The sequence below is a fragment of the Thamnophis elegans genome, chromosome 2 (genome assembly GCF_009769535.1).
Source record: "Thamnophis elegans isolate rThaEle1 chromosome 2, rThaEle1.pri, whole genome shotgun sequence".
In the NCBI taxonomy this organism is placed as follows: domain Eukaryota; kingdom Metazoa; phylum Chordata; class Lepidosauria; order Squamata; family Colubridae; genus Thamnophis; species Thamnophis elegans.
The window spans coordinates 116487874-116507298 of NC_045542.1; positions in this window are offsets into that span (position 1 = coordinate 116487874).

Genomic DNA, 19425 nt, shown 5'->3' on the forward strand with positions numbered 1-19425 from the left:
ACTCTGGGCAGCTTACAATAAAATAATGTCAGAATATAAAAGCACAAATAAGAATAAAGTTAAAAGCAGAATTAAAAGGTAGGGTTATAGTATTAAAAGTTAAAAAGGTGGAGAGAATAACCTCACAATACCAACCATTCGGGGGGGGGGGGGCAGAGCTGACATCCCGAAGAGACTACGTGCAATCTTGGAGTGATAGAGAAGGGCACATCCTGCTGATCTCAGGGACAACGCAAAGTCCCTGATTAAAGCTCTTTTTTCCGGTGACAGAGAAGCAGCCATTGAAGCTGCTGAAGATGGGACAGCTCCAGAATGGAAGGAAACAGGAGAGAAAGTGTGTTGAATTGGTGAGATAAATTTTATTATTAGAGAGGCGATCACCCCAAAAACCCAAAAGTTAAATTAAAATTGAAGACAGAAGATAGTAAATGGTGAGATTAAGCAAGAATTAAACTTAGTGTGTTATCTTTTTTAATTTCTTCTTTTTATGGATGGAATTTTTACAAATGTTTTCTACTTTTTAAATTGGGTTGGATAATTTTTCTTCTTCTATTTTTCATTCTTTTTTTCATACTTATGGATTAAGATTTTTTTTTACAACGCTTGATCGGATTGTTTTTGTTTTTTAAAGAACTTTTCTCCTTAAGTTTGGAATACAAAGAGGGATGTAAAAGCAGAGGAAAAAGATCTAACACTGCCACTTAGAGGTTGGAGGTTTGGAAACATTGTTTTTCTCTTTTCTCTTTGAATATTTGACTTATATCTCAAGGCTTCTGAGCTTGTTTATTGAAAGTGATAGTGGGAAGAGCACGGGTTGTTTATACAGGTGCTCTTCTGGAGTACTGTCAATAGCTGGACTGGAGTGAAGAGAAAGCCTTGACTTGAAAGATTATAATGAACTTGCTTGAAATTTAACAAAAAAGCCTTGGATGTTATAGTGGCAGTGTTTATAAGTTGGAAGAATGGCGCAACATGAAAAAGAAACATTAATATTGCAAAAGATTATGCTAGAAATTCAAAAAGTACTAATAACAACAGAGAATATTGAGAAGAAAATGGAGAATATAGAACACAGAACAGGGAAAATAGATGGAAAAATTGAGAATACTTATCAAACGATGATGAAAGTTGAGGACAGAATTCTAAAAATTGAAGAAAAAGATGAACAGAGATAAGAAAATTGTTGATATTGACAGTAAACTGAGCGTGGTGGGAAATGGCAAGAGTGGAATATGGAAAGGGGAGATCGATGGATTGGAACTCTATCTCAGACCTCAAAATATAGAAGAAGAAAAAGGAGAATATTTGACAGAAATAACGAAAGAAATTTTGGCAGAAGCCTCAGTGATAACCAAAGGCAAGCTGATGGAAGGAACAGATGGAGGGTTTCAAGCTTTTGCAGAATACGCAATGAGCAACAAGTTGCTAAGAGAAGTCCATACAAGGCTTACCAAGAAAACAATCAAAACACTAATACTACAAATGGCAAGAGATATAAGATTGCACTACTGGTGGAAGGACACAGGATGATGTAATGAAAGGCCATAATAAAAATTAAGTTAAATATAGTTAAAATGGAGTAATAGTTATAGTCAAATACATGAGTAACAATGATAATGCATATATATATACAGCAGATTGATAATATGAAACTTTATACAAATTGTAAGTGAGGACTATGGAGAGGATGTTCAAAAGCCTTGTTATTAAATATAAACAATTTTATATAGAATATGGTATAAAGATGTAATATTATTGGTTGATTTAGAAGGATGTAATGAAATGCCATAATATAGATTTATTTTAAATTTAGAATATTTTATATAAAAGGATATAATAACAGTTATAGTCAAATGAATGTTTAATAACCATAATAATTGTTTATACATGTATTTTGGATTGATGATATGAGAGTTTGTGTAAATTGCAAGAGGGACTATTGTGAGGAAGCAAAAAGCTTTGTAACCAATCGACATACTGTTTGTAACTGGAGGATGATTTTTATGTATTTTATGTATGTGTCTATGTCTGTTTGTTTTATGTTTGTTTAAAAATAATTTAAAAAAACCAATACCAACCATCCTTATGGATGCCTAATACTCTTTGGTCCCCTCTGCCTAGTGGCAGAGCCAAGTCTTAACACTCTTTCTGAAGGCCCCCAGATTCATGTTAAAGACAAAAAGAAAAGAAAAGAAAGAAGCAGCAACAGGAGCAGAGGTGGTATTCAGCAGGTTCTGATCAGTTCTGGAGAACTGGTAGCAAAAGTTTTGAGTAGTTCGGAGAACCGATAAATACCACCATCTATTCTCTGCCTCCAGAGTCCCTGCTGATCGGGAGGAAATGGGGATTTTGCAGTAACCTTCCCTGGAGTGGGGAGGGAATGGAGATTTTACAGTATCCCTTCCCCTGCCACACCCACCAAGCCACGCCCATCAAACCACACTACGCCCACCAAGCATGCCCACAGAACTGGTAGTAAAAAAAAATAATCCCACCCCTGAACAGGAGCCAAACTTCTGATCATTAATATTAATAAACCGATGGCAGATTGAATGCCCAATTTAATATTCTCCACTGTTTTGAGTTATATTGTATTTCTCCTTCATTGGTAATGATTATTTCCAAATCTGTGCTTTATGCAGATCTATTGGTAACCGCTTTTGCCCTCATTTTTTGTCATTATCTTGCCTATCTGAACCTTTCTCCTGAGTGATCTTCCTATATTTTCATAAGTTGGTGACTGAACTTTTCTTTGAATTCCCTTGCCCTTATTTTGTACCCTGTCACAGCTTTTGTCAAACAAAGGAGACATGAATAAGAGCCATTGCATATAGCACAATCGTTCTGGAATTCTCAAAGTAAGGCAACGTACAAGTCTAGGTAGCCAAGCTATCGTGTTTTTTTTTTAAAAAGGCAAAATCTATAACAGGCATTGATTAGGATGAGCTAGAATGCCACAGCAAATAATGAGCAAGCTCTTTGGTCATGGAGCTCTCCTGGCAAGCTCTCCAAGTTGGCTTTTGGGATCTATCCCAAGGGAGAAGGGGGCAGGTTCGGACACTCCAGGAAGAGTCCGTCAGTGAGTCAATTCCAAAGAAGGCAAACAATGCAGAGAAATGGAGATAAAAGGGCCTCTGCCGACAAACACTCAGCCTGACTCCTCCAGAATCAGCTCCAGTCTAAGCAAACAGACCCTTTCTTTTTCTCGCCAGAACCCTTTCATGATTTAGATTACCACTTAAGTCTCCCTCTCTCTCTGACTGTCTGTCTGTCTCTCTCTCTCTGGTTGAAGCTGGCTCGGTCAACTTCACACGAATCCAGTTCTAATGTAAACAGGCAAAGTCCTTTCCCTGCACCTCTTCTCCCCCACTGTCTCCCATCCCCCCCTTCCCAACTGTATCGAATGCATCAAAGCCCAAGTAAATTGCATCCCCTTTGACCTGTTGGTGATAAGTTCAGCCACAGCACATTAAAGCAGCCATGGCTGCGGTTTCATGGTCAGCGATGATGGAGCCAGAGAAGGAACTGCAGTCTTTTGCAAGCTCTAATCAAATCGCTCTACTGCCCTTCAAGCCCAAGTTGTGAACTTTGGATTGGAATCCATTCTTACAGACCCAAAGTTTACCTTTCCTTTTGGAGATGCAGAGCAGGGCTTAGAGGGTGGCAGTAGAGACAGGTTCTAATCCATTCTGACTTTCTTTTTCAGGCCCAAGGAAAGAATTGCCCTAATCTTGCCCAATCAGAATGTGAAAAAGGTGTAAAAGGGGGTCAGTGACAGATCAGTTTGAAAAGAAAGACAGCACTGTTGCCAGTCCTTTAGAATACTAGTCTTTAATATTCAATTCTTAAGGAAAAGACAAAGCTATTATATAATTCAGCTGCAGCAGCCATGATTGTGTGTTCACCCTGATAGAAAAAAAATCAAGATTCTTAGTACACAAGAGTGAATAATCAAACAGTAGAATTTAGTACTAATGTTGAATGAGTTGAAAAAGTTTGCAAGAGAAGCAGCACAAATACTGTTAAGGGAAATCGTTGCTATTATTGATAGCTGGAATCAAATGCACAGTGTAAATTTAATTCAATTTATTAGGAAGTTCATGTCACTCAAGGGTTGGCCCTCTAGTATTTTGCACACCATTATCTGCACACCAGCCCTCATTGTGGTGACAGAACCCACGTTGCAACTACAATGTCTGTTTAGTCCCATCAATCAGCACAGAAGTTTTTCTCTGTTTAGCCTTGGTTTTTGGAATAAAAAAAAAGCACAAACAAGCCTAGTCTTCCTATTTATATTTCTTGAGCCAGAAGTGAAATCAACAAGCCAATCACAAATCTTAATTTAGAACTATTGTTAATATCTTAACACAAGCCATGGCTTCAGCATCGATACTTTGGCATCCCAGCAAGCCAAAAATAAGCAGCTGGGGCTTAGCACAATGTATGATCCAAATGGTGTCTAGATTTGCCACATGACATGCAGCTTACTTACCTGTAATTGCAACTAAGAGTAGGTTAAGTGACCTATAAGTCAAAATAAGGGCAAATAAAGCCCTTTAATTGCAATTGCCTGCAGCCCCTCTCTGGTATATGAAAATTATAGAGTGGAAGGAAGCCGTGAGGGCTGCTCTACCCGCTTCGACTGGTATTTCGTTGCCTTTCATATGCAAGGGATGCGAATCTACACAAGCAGCCTTCATCTCCTTGGAGGCTCCAGACGGATTAAGTGAATACGTTCACCTTTCATCTTTTGCATTTTAAAAGCATGCTGAGCATTGCCACAAATTGGCTATAACTAGTCACAAAGCGTTGCTTTACTAGAAGGCAAAGGGGACTGATGCTTCTCAGCAGTCCTCTAATCTCTAGGGTAAGATTTATAATCCAAGTTTACCTGGATTTTGACTTTTCTTCAGGATGCAGAGACGTTTTAGACTTGCAACTATTCACAATCTGTATTTTACAACAGTACCACGGGAGGTTTTTGAGCCCCATGATCGGTCCTACCACTAAAGCTAATTCTACAGGGCAATGGTGGTTCGTAGCATGACGGAGCCCTGTTAGAAAAACAGTCAGGTGGGGTGAACTTTGCAAGCACTAAAGAAGGTGCTTGCAGGCTTAGCCATGCTGGTGGCCGAGAGTTGCTGCATTCCTCTCATTTCCGCCTTCGCGTGCCTGAAGAGAGGTAATGAAAAGGTGAAATAAAGAACATTAAAAAAAATTTTAAAGTGCCAGAGCTGCAGCAGACATACACTGTGGAGTACTTTCTCTTCGGGATTTCACTGAATCCTGGAATCAGCAACCTTTTCTGGTGGTAGGCATCAGTCCCTGATCTTGCATGATCTTGGGTGCTGAAAAGGGAGAGCAAAACTTGCCTGAAATCTCAGAAAATTGCTAAATATTACCCAATTTTGACTGTACCAGATTATTTTAATGTACACGTGAGATTTCAAATGTTCCCATATATAATCCCATGACATTGTTTTCACAATCCCAACCTTTTTAAGAGTAAAAAGCATGGTGCCGGTGTATATCGTGTTGCCAGTTTATGAGTTTCTCCACGCTATTTTTACCATTTTTCATGTCTCCCACCCTCCTATGTATTTCTCCTTCTTTCTTTCCCCTTTCTATGGCACTTGATTCAAACTGCTCTGAGCAGAATGCAGTATAAGCAAGAATTCAAAACGCTGAAAAAGACTGCAATATAATTACAATGGTGCCACTTGCTAGAGGCAAGTGCAAAGCTTAACTTCTTCAAAATGTTCTCCCTCAGAGTCAAGTTTTGACATCCCCGTAAAATATCAGCAAGATGAAAAGCACATTTGTCCGTGAAAGAGGGGCATCACTGAGAAGGCCCAAGTGTGGAATTCTAAACATGGAACTCCAAGGACAGAGAGATTCATTTCAGGCAGATGGATATATTTGTTTTGGTCTAGTGTTTAAGGCATCAGGCCAGAAACCAGGAGATTGTGAGTTCTAGTTCTTCTTTGGACTCAAAACTAGCTTTGTGACTGTGGGGCAGTCATTGTCTCTTAACCTTAAGATGGAAGCAATGGCAAACAACATTTTAGATCTTGCCAAGAAAACTGCAGGGACTTGTCCAGGTAGTCTCCAGGAATCAATGCTTACTTGAAAACACAAATATATTGGTATTGTGCATGTATAGCACAGTGTAGTGCAGCACTGTGCAATATAGCACAACACAGCTACAATGTGATATAGTCTGGTTTAGTTTGGTATGATGTGGTGTGTGTTGTGGTGTATATCTATCCCAGCTATACCTAGCTACAGCATAAATATATCTTATCTTTTGAAATAACCAAATCAACACTTAGCGAGGTGGCTAAGGTGTTGGTCTAGAAACAAGGAGACTATGGATTCTAGTTCTGTTTTAGATATGGAAAAATGGCTTATTGACTTTGGGCCAGTGTCCCAGTTTCTCTCAGCCCAACTCACCTCACAGAATTGTTGTTGAGGGGAAAAAAAGAGGACAGAATTGTAGGTCTGTTCATCATATTAGGTTTTCCTGGGTTTTGCACCTGGAATACAGTAGCCATAGGCAATGGAGACAGTAAATTTCATGTCAGCATATTTTCCTGCCAATTTAAGGATGCCTTTTCAGCATTAACACTTATTGGATAAGACGGGTCTGAGGGGGATATGACAGCAGTATTTCTGTACTTGAGGGACTATCACAGAGAAGGCAGAGTCAACTTATTCTCCAAAGAAAAAATAATGTGTGGAAAACTGTTAAAGAGAGATTCAACCTAGAAGTAGGAAAACAGAATAACAGAGTTGGAAGGGATCTTGGAGGTCTTGTAGTCCAACCCCATGCTTAGGAAGGAAACCCTACAATACTTCAGACAAATGGATATTCAACATCTTCTTTAAAACTTCCAGTGTTGGGACATTCACAACTTCTGGAGGCAAGTTGTTCCACTGATTAATTGTTCTGTCAGGAAATTTCTCCTTAGTTCTAGGTTGCTTCTCTCCTTGATTAGTTTACACCCATTGCTTCTTGTCCTGCCTTCAGGTGCTTAGGATATCCAAGGCAGTATTAATACTTTTTATTAGGTTTGGCCAATTCATCAATTGCAGCTTATCTGCGATAGGGAGGTCTAAATGACCCATGGTTCAGTTATGTGTAATCTAGACTTTCATAATGGGCTTTGCGTGCATAGAACACCTGTAGAGTCCAGGCATTCATACCAATTTCTAGCTGCTGTGTTACATTGGCAGCATATTTGTTTCCAGCCCCAGAGTAAAGGGCTGATATTGATCTTAGTTTAACCTTAAATAATTTGGGATCATGATATCTGAAAAGCCATCTTCTCCCAAATGATTTTGGCAGAGCATTAAGATCAGCATCAAGGGACCTGTTTTCTGGTCTAGTAGCAAGAGCTACTATGATGATAAGTTACTAAGAGCAGGGACTTTCTAAAATAATGCCTCACCTCCAGAATCCCAGTGTCCTTAAAGCCCTCTTCATTAAGGAAATAATTAAAAATATTTTTATGTGTTCCTATATCTTGATCATTACATTGAACTTTCTTTTTATGCATTTATGCTGTGGTATTTTAGAATAGAATAGAATAGCAGAGTTGGAAGGGACCTTGGAGGTCTTCTAGTCCAACCCGCTACTTAAGTAGGATACCCTACACCACTTCAGACAAATGTTTATCCAATCTCTTCTTGAAAACTTCCAGTATTGGAGCAGTCACAATTTCTGGAGGCAAGTTGTTCCACTGATTAATTGTTCTAACTGTCGGGAAATTTCTCCTTAGTTCTAGGTTGCTTCCCTCCTTGATTAGTCTCCACCCATTGCTTCTTGTCCTGCCCTTAGGTGTTTTGGAGAATAGCTTGACTCTTTCTTCTTTGTGGCAGCCCCTGAGATATTGAAATACTGCTATCATGTCACCGCTAGTCCTTCTTTTCATCAGAATAGACATACCCAGTTCCAGCAACTGTTCTTTGTATGTTTTAGCCTACAGTCCCCTAATAATCTTTGTTCTTCTTCTCTGAACTCTTTCTAGAGTCTCGACAACTTTTTACATTGTGGAGACCAAAACAGGATGCAATATTCCAAGTGTGGCCTTACCAAGGCATTTTGAAATGTTATGTTTTGTGCTATTTTGCTGTTACGTTAATATTCTGAATAATTCATTGTGTTTGTCTATAAGTGAAACATATTGCAACAGCAATTGGCCTGAAAGATGGAATAGAAATCCAAATATTAATAATCCACATGGCTGTCATTTTTAATGCAGAAAAGCAAACGTTCTGACTTTATCAGTGTAACATGCCACAAACCCAAAATATGAAAATAAAAATCAAAAGACCCAGGAAAGACCTTCCAAGTAATTTTAAAGAAAAATCAGAATTTTAGGCATTCTCAGCATTATTGCTCTGCAGTTAACAACAAATAACAAATACATAGCCAGATATCCTGGTTTTCTCTTTGCTTACGGACAATGCATTTTGTCTGTCCAAAAGGCCCAGGTCCAACCAAAAACATCGTGAAATTTTGGACCAAAACAATTAAGAAAAATCTTTGTTTTCTTCAGAGGAGTCTGCTGGATCTTTCATCAGTTTGTTTTTTTTCATTAGCCAGAACAGGCTTTGTATTTATTTAATAAAGATTAGGATCTACTGCCTGCAGCCCACACTTTTTGCCTTTCTGTCAGGTCTGTAGGGGTTTGGTCTTTGACAACATGTTTGATGATGTATGATAGGAGTTTAAATAGAGGGCAAAAGATGTCCAGCCTCTTCAATTCACTTCCTGGAGAGTCCTTCCTTCCCAACTGTTCCTTGGCTGAATTGCTGCCTTCAACTTCCAGTTTACTCCACCAACAAAGAATGAGCCAATTCTTGCTACTGCTATTCCTCATCTTAAATTAGCACATTTCCTTGTAGCATTTCTGACATGATACCATCTAGGTAACCCCTCTTCTGAATTTGGGGCTACTGGACGAAGACATGTACGGACATCCTAGAGGTAGAATACAGATAGTCCTTGACTTATGACCACATTTAAGCCAGAAATTTCTGTTGCTAAGTGAAACATTTGCTAAGTAAATTTTGCCCCATTTTACAACCTTTCTTGCCACAGTTATTAAGTGATTCAGTATGGTTAAGCCAGTAACATGGTTGTTAAGTGACTCTGACTTTCCCATTGATTTTGCTTGTCTGAAGGTTGCAAAAGGTGATTATACGACCACAGGACACTGCAGCTGTCATAAATGAGTCATCTGAATTTTGATCCTGTGACCATGGGGATGCTGCACTGGTCGTTAAGTGTGAAAAACTTTTTGCAGTGCTGCTCTAATTTTGATCGGTCACTAAACAAACCATTGTAAGTGGAGGTTTACCTGCACAACGTGTGGAGGGGGTAAGAGAAATGCCTAAATGCTATCTCCAGCCTTACTGTTGTGTAGCATTTGCCTTGTGGAGAGAAGTTGCACACCGACAATCTCGGCATGTACAATCCTGAAGTCTGCATTTTGCAAGAGATTGGGAAGAGAAGGAGATAGAGAAGGTCAAAACCCACGGCGTGAGTCATCCTGGTACATTCAGTCCTGGAAATTTGCAAAGCAGCCTGATTAAAATGGACAAGTCCCCACTTGAGCCATGCGGGGCTGTTGAGAAGGGGAAAAGGAAAAAAGAAAAAAAAAAGAAAGAAATGGGACCTTCTTATTTAGACTGGCTCCTAAAAGGCTACCTCCCTGAGGGAAGTCTGTTTCATCCTCAGTGCAGATAGTGTCAGGATGAAGCCCAGATTATTTCTGACAGGCAATCTGTTTTGAAAGCACCCCAGTGTCCTCAACACTCACCTCTGTTGCCATGCAGAAAATTTCCACTAGCATTAGCAAGGATACTCTTCTTTTCTTGAAGACAACATCCTATTTGGAGGCAGAGTTCATGTGAGCCACTTTGGCTGCCCTCCTGTGCAAGAACGTCCAAGGAATTGCTATTTGCCAATATTCCAAATGCTTATTCAATTTGTTCACTAGCTGCAACATTTCCTTCCATAGGCATAGCTGTGACATGCCTTATGCGCAGCATGAAAGGCTATTGCAGTCACACCATGGGCACTCACTGAATCATGCCCACAACATCACAGCAGTGTGATATATGTCCCTGGTCTTTTTTCTGTGTTACTCGATCACAGTCCCTTTAGTCCTGCTTTTCTGATGTACTTGCAGTTCCCAAACCTCCCACACTTCTTATAATGTAAATGTCTCTCTTTCTAATCAATTATCTCTGCCACAAATCACATCCAGTCGATCACATCCATGGGAAACAGATAAATCAGTGTTCTGCAGGAAATAAATTTTAGGTAACCACAGATGATTGGCGCACAGACAACCGTTTGGTAATCCACAGTTGTTTAAGCCATCATTCTCCAAGGGGACAATTTTATTAATTCTTAGTTTCCTTCCACAGATTAGTAATCCAATGCAGATGTGTATCAATGCCACTTTCTCCCTTGACAGGGTGATATGGATGAATAGCTGACAAAGAGGACTATCTGTTGCCTGAGATAAGTAGCCACTTAACAAATGGCTTTAGCCTTTGTCTGGTGCAGCTACTAGGAGGCTAAACAAATCACAAGAGTGTTATTCCTCTCAGTTGTGGAACTCAATATGGAGTAGCAACAAACACTTCCATCGATTGAACTGGCATTTCAACTCACAAAACAGACTTCTGAGGACCAGTTCCTGGTCACCTGCATATCAGGGGTGAAATCCAGCAGGTTCTGACAGGTTCTGGAGAACCATTCGCAGAAAGTTTGAGTAGTTCGGAAAACCGGCAAATGCCACCTCTGGTTGGCCCCAGAGTGGGGTGGGAATGGAGATTTTGTAGTATCATTTCCCTGGAATGGGGTGGGAATGGAGATGTTGCAGTATCCTTCCCCTGCTAAGCCCACCAAGCCACGCCCACAGAATCAGTAGTAAATTTGTTTTACCACTGCTGTATATGATAAACTGCCCAGGGGTACCTGGATATTAAGATGGGGATATCTAAATTTGATGGGTAAATAAATAAAGCAAAACATAGTTTTCCGCATCAAAAAAATAAAGGAAGGATAGATATTGGCTAAACCTAGACAACTTCAGAATCTACTTAGTAGATTCTTTGATATCACTTACTTTGTAGTCCTTTGATATCTTGCTCCCAGAATCCCTCTCCATCCTTCACCACTGGCCACGCTGGCTGAGTTGATGAGAAAACAGTTCGGCAACTCTAGGGGGATATAGACTTCCCATGTGGATTGTTGGTACTGACCTTGAAAATCTTTGCTGTTTTCCTAATTGCACTTGACACATTTACTTTCCCTTTTTAAAAATTGCACTACTTTTTCTTCCCTTTCTAAGCCTTGCTTCTAAATCTGTACTTTGTCTGGTCTTTTACAGGCTGTAGATAAACTACTGTCTCGTAATGCCGTGCCAGTATTATTTTCTCTTGTAGATGGGCAAAGAATGAAGTTACTGTCCAGTTGATGAAGAGAAAGTTAATAAAAATTGCAGATTGCTGTCAACACTGTGAGATTTTGGAATGTTTGATTAGTAGCCAACATTTTGACTGAAGTAGGATTATCATCAGATTACATTAATCCTTTTAGAGAAACTTTCCCCAACCTGGGGCTCTCCAAACGTGTTTGGATCTCAACTCTCCGAATTTTCATCTACCGTGATCACCTCTGGGAAAAGCTGGGTAGTAAAATATCTTAATATTAGTCAAGAAGTTGAAAGCTCTTTTTCCTTTTTAAAGAAAGGGGGGAAATGGGGGCAGGGTGGTGGTAGAGAAAGCACTGAACTTTAAATCCACCTTTAATAAAAAAAAAGCTTCAACTATTTTTAGTAGCACTTCGTTATTGCAAATATCTGCAACTAGAAAGAGCTGGGCAGCTTTATGACCAAATGATCAACTATGTAAACTGGGTTTATGCAATTCCTGCTTAAGGGCACAGGCTCCTTGCCTCCAGGAATTGGGGATGGAATTTCTCCCCCCCCCCCCCCAGCATTGCACAACTGACCCAGGTGCATTGTGGGGACATGAGATTCTTCCCCCCCTTTCTTTGGAAGCAAAAATACTTGAGAAGTTTCATCTACATTACAAGATTTGCTAAACCAAAACCATCATCTTATGTCTCATGTTATATCTAGTATAACAGGGAAAGGGGAGGGGTTGGAGGAGGGGGACTTTCAGTCACTTCAAAGGATTATTGTGCTGCTAACTTGCTATGGATATTTTGGTCTATGTGCATTGTGTGTTTCACTACGTGTCTACTTCGGCAAATGCTATTTTGGAAAGCCAGGTTTTACTGGCTCACAATGTATTTCAGGTGGGCACAAGACAATTCATGGAGATTTGCAAGCCCAGAATAAATGGGCCAGAAATGTTTACAGACTCCTGAAAACAAGGAAGGCAATCATACTGCAAGCTATGACTGATGCTGCCTATCCAAATAACAAATGACCCCAATAACAATGATTTATTTGATTATGAAAATACAACTTGGAGCAGACCCAGTCAGTAGATCATTTTTTCCACATTTACCACATGCATTAAAACAATTTGTGAATATTAAAAGAAAAAAATGATATTCTGGACACAGAGTTGTGTGGTTTTAAGGGAGCTAGTAATGTGCTTACATTTCTCTGCTTGGAATTAATAGCATTTAAACAATTAAATTTACTGTATTTTGATTCACATTGTTAATTCTTTCTCAGTTTCATCAGCAGAGTTGAAATCCAGCACAGATCATTCCAGTACGATTCTTGATCTACACCATTATTTTTACAGGTGCTTTCAAGCACTCAAAACCAGTCAGATATTTGCTGTTGGTCTTTTCTACTTGGACTGTATCAAGAGTAAATAAAATAGCATGGGTTCTCCCTCTTCCCCTTTATATGTCATTTACGCTCCCTTTCAAAATGGTTTGGGGAAAGAAGCTAGGGAACACACGAACCCTTAATAAAGATAACATCTAGCTTGAACTTCTATAAAAACTAAACTCAAATTCCCAGTTACTAAGTATAAATGGCAGAGATGGGGGTAGGGAACAGAGGCTGTAGTTATTTATTAATAGAAGGGCATTTCAATATAGATCTGAGCAAATGATACCGGCTTGAATGGCGCCATTTAATGAAACAATTGTTGATATGTTTTATTCAGCCAGCTCAGACATCTCCACACCCATTAGGCTTGCTTCTTAATGACCCAAAAATGTCATGCAGGAGACTGACCATCAGGCTGTCATATTTCCAAATGGACTGGCCGGGATTGTAATCACTAACATCTAACATTTGCAGAGATGGTGTAGTAGACGGTTGCACCAGAAGATTGATGCCCGCTAGCTGAACCTGTCATCTTCATCTCATGTACCTTATGATTATTCCACGGTGGTCCTATTTACAGCAAAGAAGAAAAGGCCAGTCAGAACTCTGTACTTGTGGCATTAGACAACATTCTAAAATACTGCTGTAATAGGCTGAATGCCTAGAACAGAGCTACTTTAAAGCACAAAGTTCCTTTTCTATTTGGCCTCAGGATCCCCGAAAAACTCCTGAGCTTTGCCCGTTTGGTGGGGGTGTTTTGAACTAACACTGTAGCAGGAAGCTCCAAATGATACTTTTGGTTTTGCTTCTGCTTGGACACCCTGACTTCTGTGTTCGGTTCACTGACAAATGCGTGCTCGACAAAACCGTGCCGACAAAACCGTGGCGAGAAAAGAGCGAAGTCTAAATTGCGCTCACAGAAGTGCACCGATAAATGCGCGCCAATGAAAGCAGGCTATCAACAAACCACGCGAAAACAAGGTAATAACCCTAACCCTAACCCTAACCTTAACCCTAACCCTAACCCTAAACCTAAACCTAAACCTAAACCTAAACCTAACCCTTAGGGTTATTATCTTGTTTTTGCGTGGTTTGTTGATAGCACGCTTTCGTCAGCGCGCATTTATCGGCGCGCTTCTGTGGGCGCGCTTTAGACTTCACTCTTTTCTCGCCGCAGTTTTGTTGCCGCGGTTTTGTCAGGCACGCATTTGACGGGTCACGCTGTGTTCTAGTCACAGGAATTCATTATCAGACATTAAAAAGTAACGTTTCATCCTTTTTCAAGTGGATGTAACAGTTGCTGAAATTAAAGTAGTGCGTATTGCATGGCATAGTTCTTTAAAGCATATATATGTATTCATTCTTTCAATTTATATCCTGCTTTCATCCTGAATGTATATGTCAGGACACTGTAGGTAGCTCCTAATTACTGAGATATGGACAAGTGAATGTTGCAAATGACAAGTAAAATACTGTAGCTTTAGATTTAAAACGGCAGCTTGTAAGGAACAGCATGGGAATGCTTAGAGTAAAACTAGAGTTTTGTTGCATTTGTGCTACCTTGGCCAAAATATGCCAAAAAGTATTAGTTCTGGCCTTACTGTTAGCAGGAAATGCTGGCTTGGATTCTGCTGACCTTCACTCAGTGTCTCTTTTTTATTAAAAGCATTTTATGAAAGCCTTGATTGATCAAAGTCACAAGAGGCTATGATGAATAATACCTATGGGCTACTTGACTGAGGTGCTAACATTTGGGAAAACGCAAGTCGCCAAGAAAGATGAAGAAATAATAAAGAGCAAGACTTAATGAATGAAATGAAAGAGATTTAAACCAATGTATGTCTGTGAAGAGAGGAGAAAATGGGAAGATGCAATAGATGTGAATGTCAATGATGTGATTTTTGGGGGGTGGGGGTGGGGGAAGGGTTTTGATACATATCTAAAGAGAAATGAAAGGTTTAATTGTGAGTAAAAAATAAAAGCTTTCTTCTAGATTGTAGTGGATGCAAATACAATAACACAGGAATTTATAAGTTGGTGAAATTTGCATGTTATAATCCAATGAATGAGGATAATTGAGGATGTTTTGGGGGGATGGGGTGGAATTTACTTGAAATTTCATTTCAAGCTCTGCATATACTTCACTCTCCCAAGATTGTCATTTTACCCATCTTCACTAAGCCACTCTCAGTAAGATAATATGTTGATGTATTTCTTGCCTTTTTATTCATGCAACTACATGGCAATTAACAAAATTAAAAAAGAGTACAGACTAAACAGTTTAAAAACATACGGTTATAAGTATGAACCAGTTGCCAAGCATTTGAATTTGGTCACAGGACCATGGGAATGCTGTAAGGGTGACAAGTATGAAAACTGGTCATAAGTCAGTTTTTTCAGTGCTGTTGTAACATCAAATGTATCTGGATGGCTGGAGGTCTACCTGTACTAATTATGGGAGAAACAAAGGGTTTGTTGAAGACTATAGGTGAGAGAGATTTAAGATTGCTGGGAGAAATACCAACAACCTCAGATATGCAGATGTTACCACTCCAATGGCAGAAAGTGAAGAGGAACTAAAGAGCCTCTTGATGCAAGTAAAGGAGGAGAGTGCAAAAGTTGGCTTGAAACTCAACATTAAGAAAACTAAGATCATGGCATCCAGTCCACTCAATTCCTGGCAAATAGATGGGGAAGAAATGGAGGCAGTGACGGATTTTATTTTCCTGGGCTCCAAGACCACCACAGATGGGGACTGCAGCCAAGAAATTAAAAAAAACGCTTGCTCCTGGGTAGGAAAGCTATGGAAAATCTAGACAGCATACTAAAAAGCAGAGACATCAGCCTGCCAACAAAAGGTATATAGTCAAGGCTACGGTTTTCCCAGTTGCAATGTATGGCTGTGAAAGTTGGACCATAAGAAAGGCTGAGCGCCAAAGAATTGAGGTCTTTGAACTCTGGTGCTGGAAAAGACTCCTGGAGTCCCTTGGACTGCAAGGCAATCAAACCGATCAGTCCTAGAGGAGATCAACCCTGACTGCTCTTTAGAAGGCTAGATCCTGAAGATGAAACTCAAATACTTTGGCCACCTAATGAGAAGGAAGGATTCACTGGAGAAGAGCCTAAAGCTGGGAAAGATTGAGGGCAAAAGAAGAAAGGGACGACAGAGAATGAGGTGGCTGGATGGAGTCACTGAAGCAGTAGGCATGAGCTTAAATGGATTCCAGAGGATGGTAGAAAACAGGAAGGCCTGGAAGAACATTGTCCATGGAGTTGCAATGGGTCAGATATGACTTTGCAACTAACAACAATAGATGGGAGGAGTGCTGGTTGAATACCATGCCATAGTCCCATTCTTGGGCTACAAAACAATTTGCTTCTAAGCATGAACAATGTTTCTTCAAGTATCAGGCAATTCGAATAATGGAAATAATAATTCTTTCCTAGTTCTGTTGTGTTTGGCTCCTAAGGTTACAAAGCAACAACTGAATACAGAAAAAGCATACATTTTACTTATCACTCCTTAACTAAAGTTGCACTGGCAGTTTTTAATTGTGTGTGTGTGTGCCCCTGCACATGTGCATCAGAGTTAGCCTTCTGAATCAAACCTTTTGAAAAGAAAGGAGAAAAGAAAGGCCATCTCCCCTTGTAGGGCTTTCCACAAACCTCTTCCATTAACACTTGTTGTGCTGTATTCACACGATTACAGATGGTTCCACGAAGTCTCATCTTTAGCCTAGACTCATTAGTTGTGCAAATAAAATGCGCCACAGTGAACTGACCACCAATTTCACATCCCTTTCTTTAGCACAAAGCCAATGACAATTGGTTTGAGGGGAGGGATCTTTGGGAGAATTGCTTTAGGAGAGGGGGGAGACAGGGTCAGCTGCTGCTCTACCTTCTGAGGCCTCCAGGTTTTCCCACCACTCTGAGAACCCTTGGGAGATAGGCTGCTCCTCTTGGCAAAAGCTTTGGTTTTTCCACATTGTTAATCTCCATTTGCACGGTTGCTCCCAAGCTCCTGGAGTTCCCTCGGGAATCCTGTGAAAACAAGCTGCAGTTTTCACTGTTGCTTTCCCCTCCTTCCTCTTAGGAAATGTTCTTCAGGGGGAAATAATGTGTTTCCTTAATAGATCGGGTTGGTAGTGGCAAAGGAAAAGATGCAGCAGCAGCACTACTGGAGGAGGTAGTGCCAAGTCCTTTTGGAAGTTTGAACTAGATAAGGTCCCTGATTATTGCCTTTTCATTGATACACAGTGTGAATTGGATATATAATAATGCCCAGCAATGCTTGTGTCCTTTTGTGGGGAATTTTCTTAGTCAGAGATAGGAATGCTCTGTTTTCTGTTCGTTCTATGATGCAGTTACTTAATATTAATAGATTCCAAAGGCATTTCATGGAATTTATTTATTCATGGAGTGGGAGTGCCCTTACCTGTAACAAGGCTTGATTCAAAGGAAATAATTGTTTCTTTCCAGTAAGGACACATATTTCAAATTTCTCTCCCTCTCTCCTATGTCTGTCTGTCTGTCTGTCTGTCTGTCTGTCTGTCTGTCTTTCTACCGTATCTATCTACCTATGGATAGCACTGTGGTATTGCAGGCTAATTCTGCTGACTGCCAGGGGTTCAATGCTCACCAATTCAAGTTGATTCAGCCTTCCATCCTTCCGAGGTAGGTAAAATGAGGACCCAGATTGTTGGGGGCAATGTACTGACTCTGAAACCGCTTAGACAGGGCTGTAAAGAACTATGAACTGGTATATAAGTCTAAGTGCTATTGCTATATTTGTCTATCCTATCCTATCCTATCCTATCCTATCCCATCCCATCCCATCCCATCCCATCCCATCCCATCCCAACTATCTATCTATCTATCTATCTATCTATCTATCTATCTATCTATCTATCTATCTATCTATCTATCTATCTATCTATCTATCTAATATCTATCTATCTATCTATCTATCTATCTATCTATCTATCTATCTATCTATCTATCTAATTTCTATCTATCTACTGACCTACCGACCTACTGACCTATCTATCATCTATCTATATCAATAATATTTTGGAACTGCCATCTTCCTGACAGAGGGACTCTGGGTGGTGTAAAATGAAATATTGAAACATAAATATAGTATACTGTATAAAAGTTAAAATTTAAAAAGAGGCAAGGATGATTAAAAACAATGCTAAAAATTAATTAAAAAGGTAAATGGAAGGCTTTCAGGGCACTAACCAGGCCTATGGCTCTGTGCTCCTCTGAATTCCCCAAACAAGGCTGCAGAGCCATATTATCACAATATTTTGGAAGGCCAGAGGAATGTTCCATGGGTGGGGGGAGGCAATAGCAGAGAAGACCCCCATCCTAGATCCCCCCTAAAGTTGGGTCAGCAACATACCTTTCCTGCTCTACACTGAAAAACTTCCTACTCCATTTCCATATGATTAGCTGTCACTGGGGGAAGGAGCAAAAAATGACAATGTAATGATGGACCATACAGGGTAGATGGTCCCACAGACAAAGATAGCGAGGTACAATGGCAACATGAGACACCCATACACAGTTTGTACTGTGAAGAAGTTCCCAGAAAATATTCCAGCTGGTTTAAAACTAAATAAGTTGACTTATTTGGTCAATAATGTGATGGTACAAGGGGAACTCAGATGATCCAGTGGGTCTTTGGCAATAGTCCTAGTTGAAAGAAATGGAGGGCATTCTGTATTCATACTTGCTGCATACCTTAGCTACTAGTGGTTTTGACCGGACCACCTGGCTATTGGGGTCCATAGATAGAGAGACTTTCCAATAAACACAGTAGGATTCCAGATTCTGGATAAGGGAGGCATCCAGCCCATAAATGGTACATTTTATGCACTAACCCCATTATAGAAATGCAGGAAATTGCTGCCATCACTAATAAGCCTGTAGAAGCAAGAAAACAAAGGCTTATTTTTCCCCAGTCATGAGCTTCTCATGAGTCTCTCTCTTGCTATTGCTTTGCATGTAAAGGACAGAACACACTTTTGACTAATTTAATTTAATTTAATTTAATTCTATCAATTTTTGAGAATACTCTATGCCAATGGAAGGAGATAGATTTACAATCACACTTTGGTCTGTATATGCATGAATATGTGTTTAGAGCAGTGTTTCTCAAACTTAGCAACTCTATGACAACTCACTAGCAAGTCTGGCTGAGAATTCTTGGAGTCGAAGTCTGCACATCTTAGGTTTGACAAGGCTGAAAAAACTGCTCTTTGAGAATCTAACACAACTGTTTAGTTTTTCGCATTCTATTTTTGCTGATCTTTGTTCTCCATCTTACATGGTAACATTTCTTTGAGAGACTCAGCCAGGTTTCCTTACTGTTTATTGAATTTCCCTTTTCTTTACTGTTATCTTAGATATTTGCATCTCAGCCACTTTCAGTACTCCTGCATTTACTCTCCAATTAAACTGACCAGATTTAGAGTACCATTCTATTGTCTCTTACTCATACATGTACTGCCATACTTATCAGAAGAAATTGCCTAGATGTTATTGTAAATCATAATCCCATCCCATTTTCTCATGGACCACA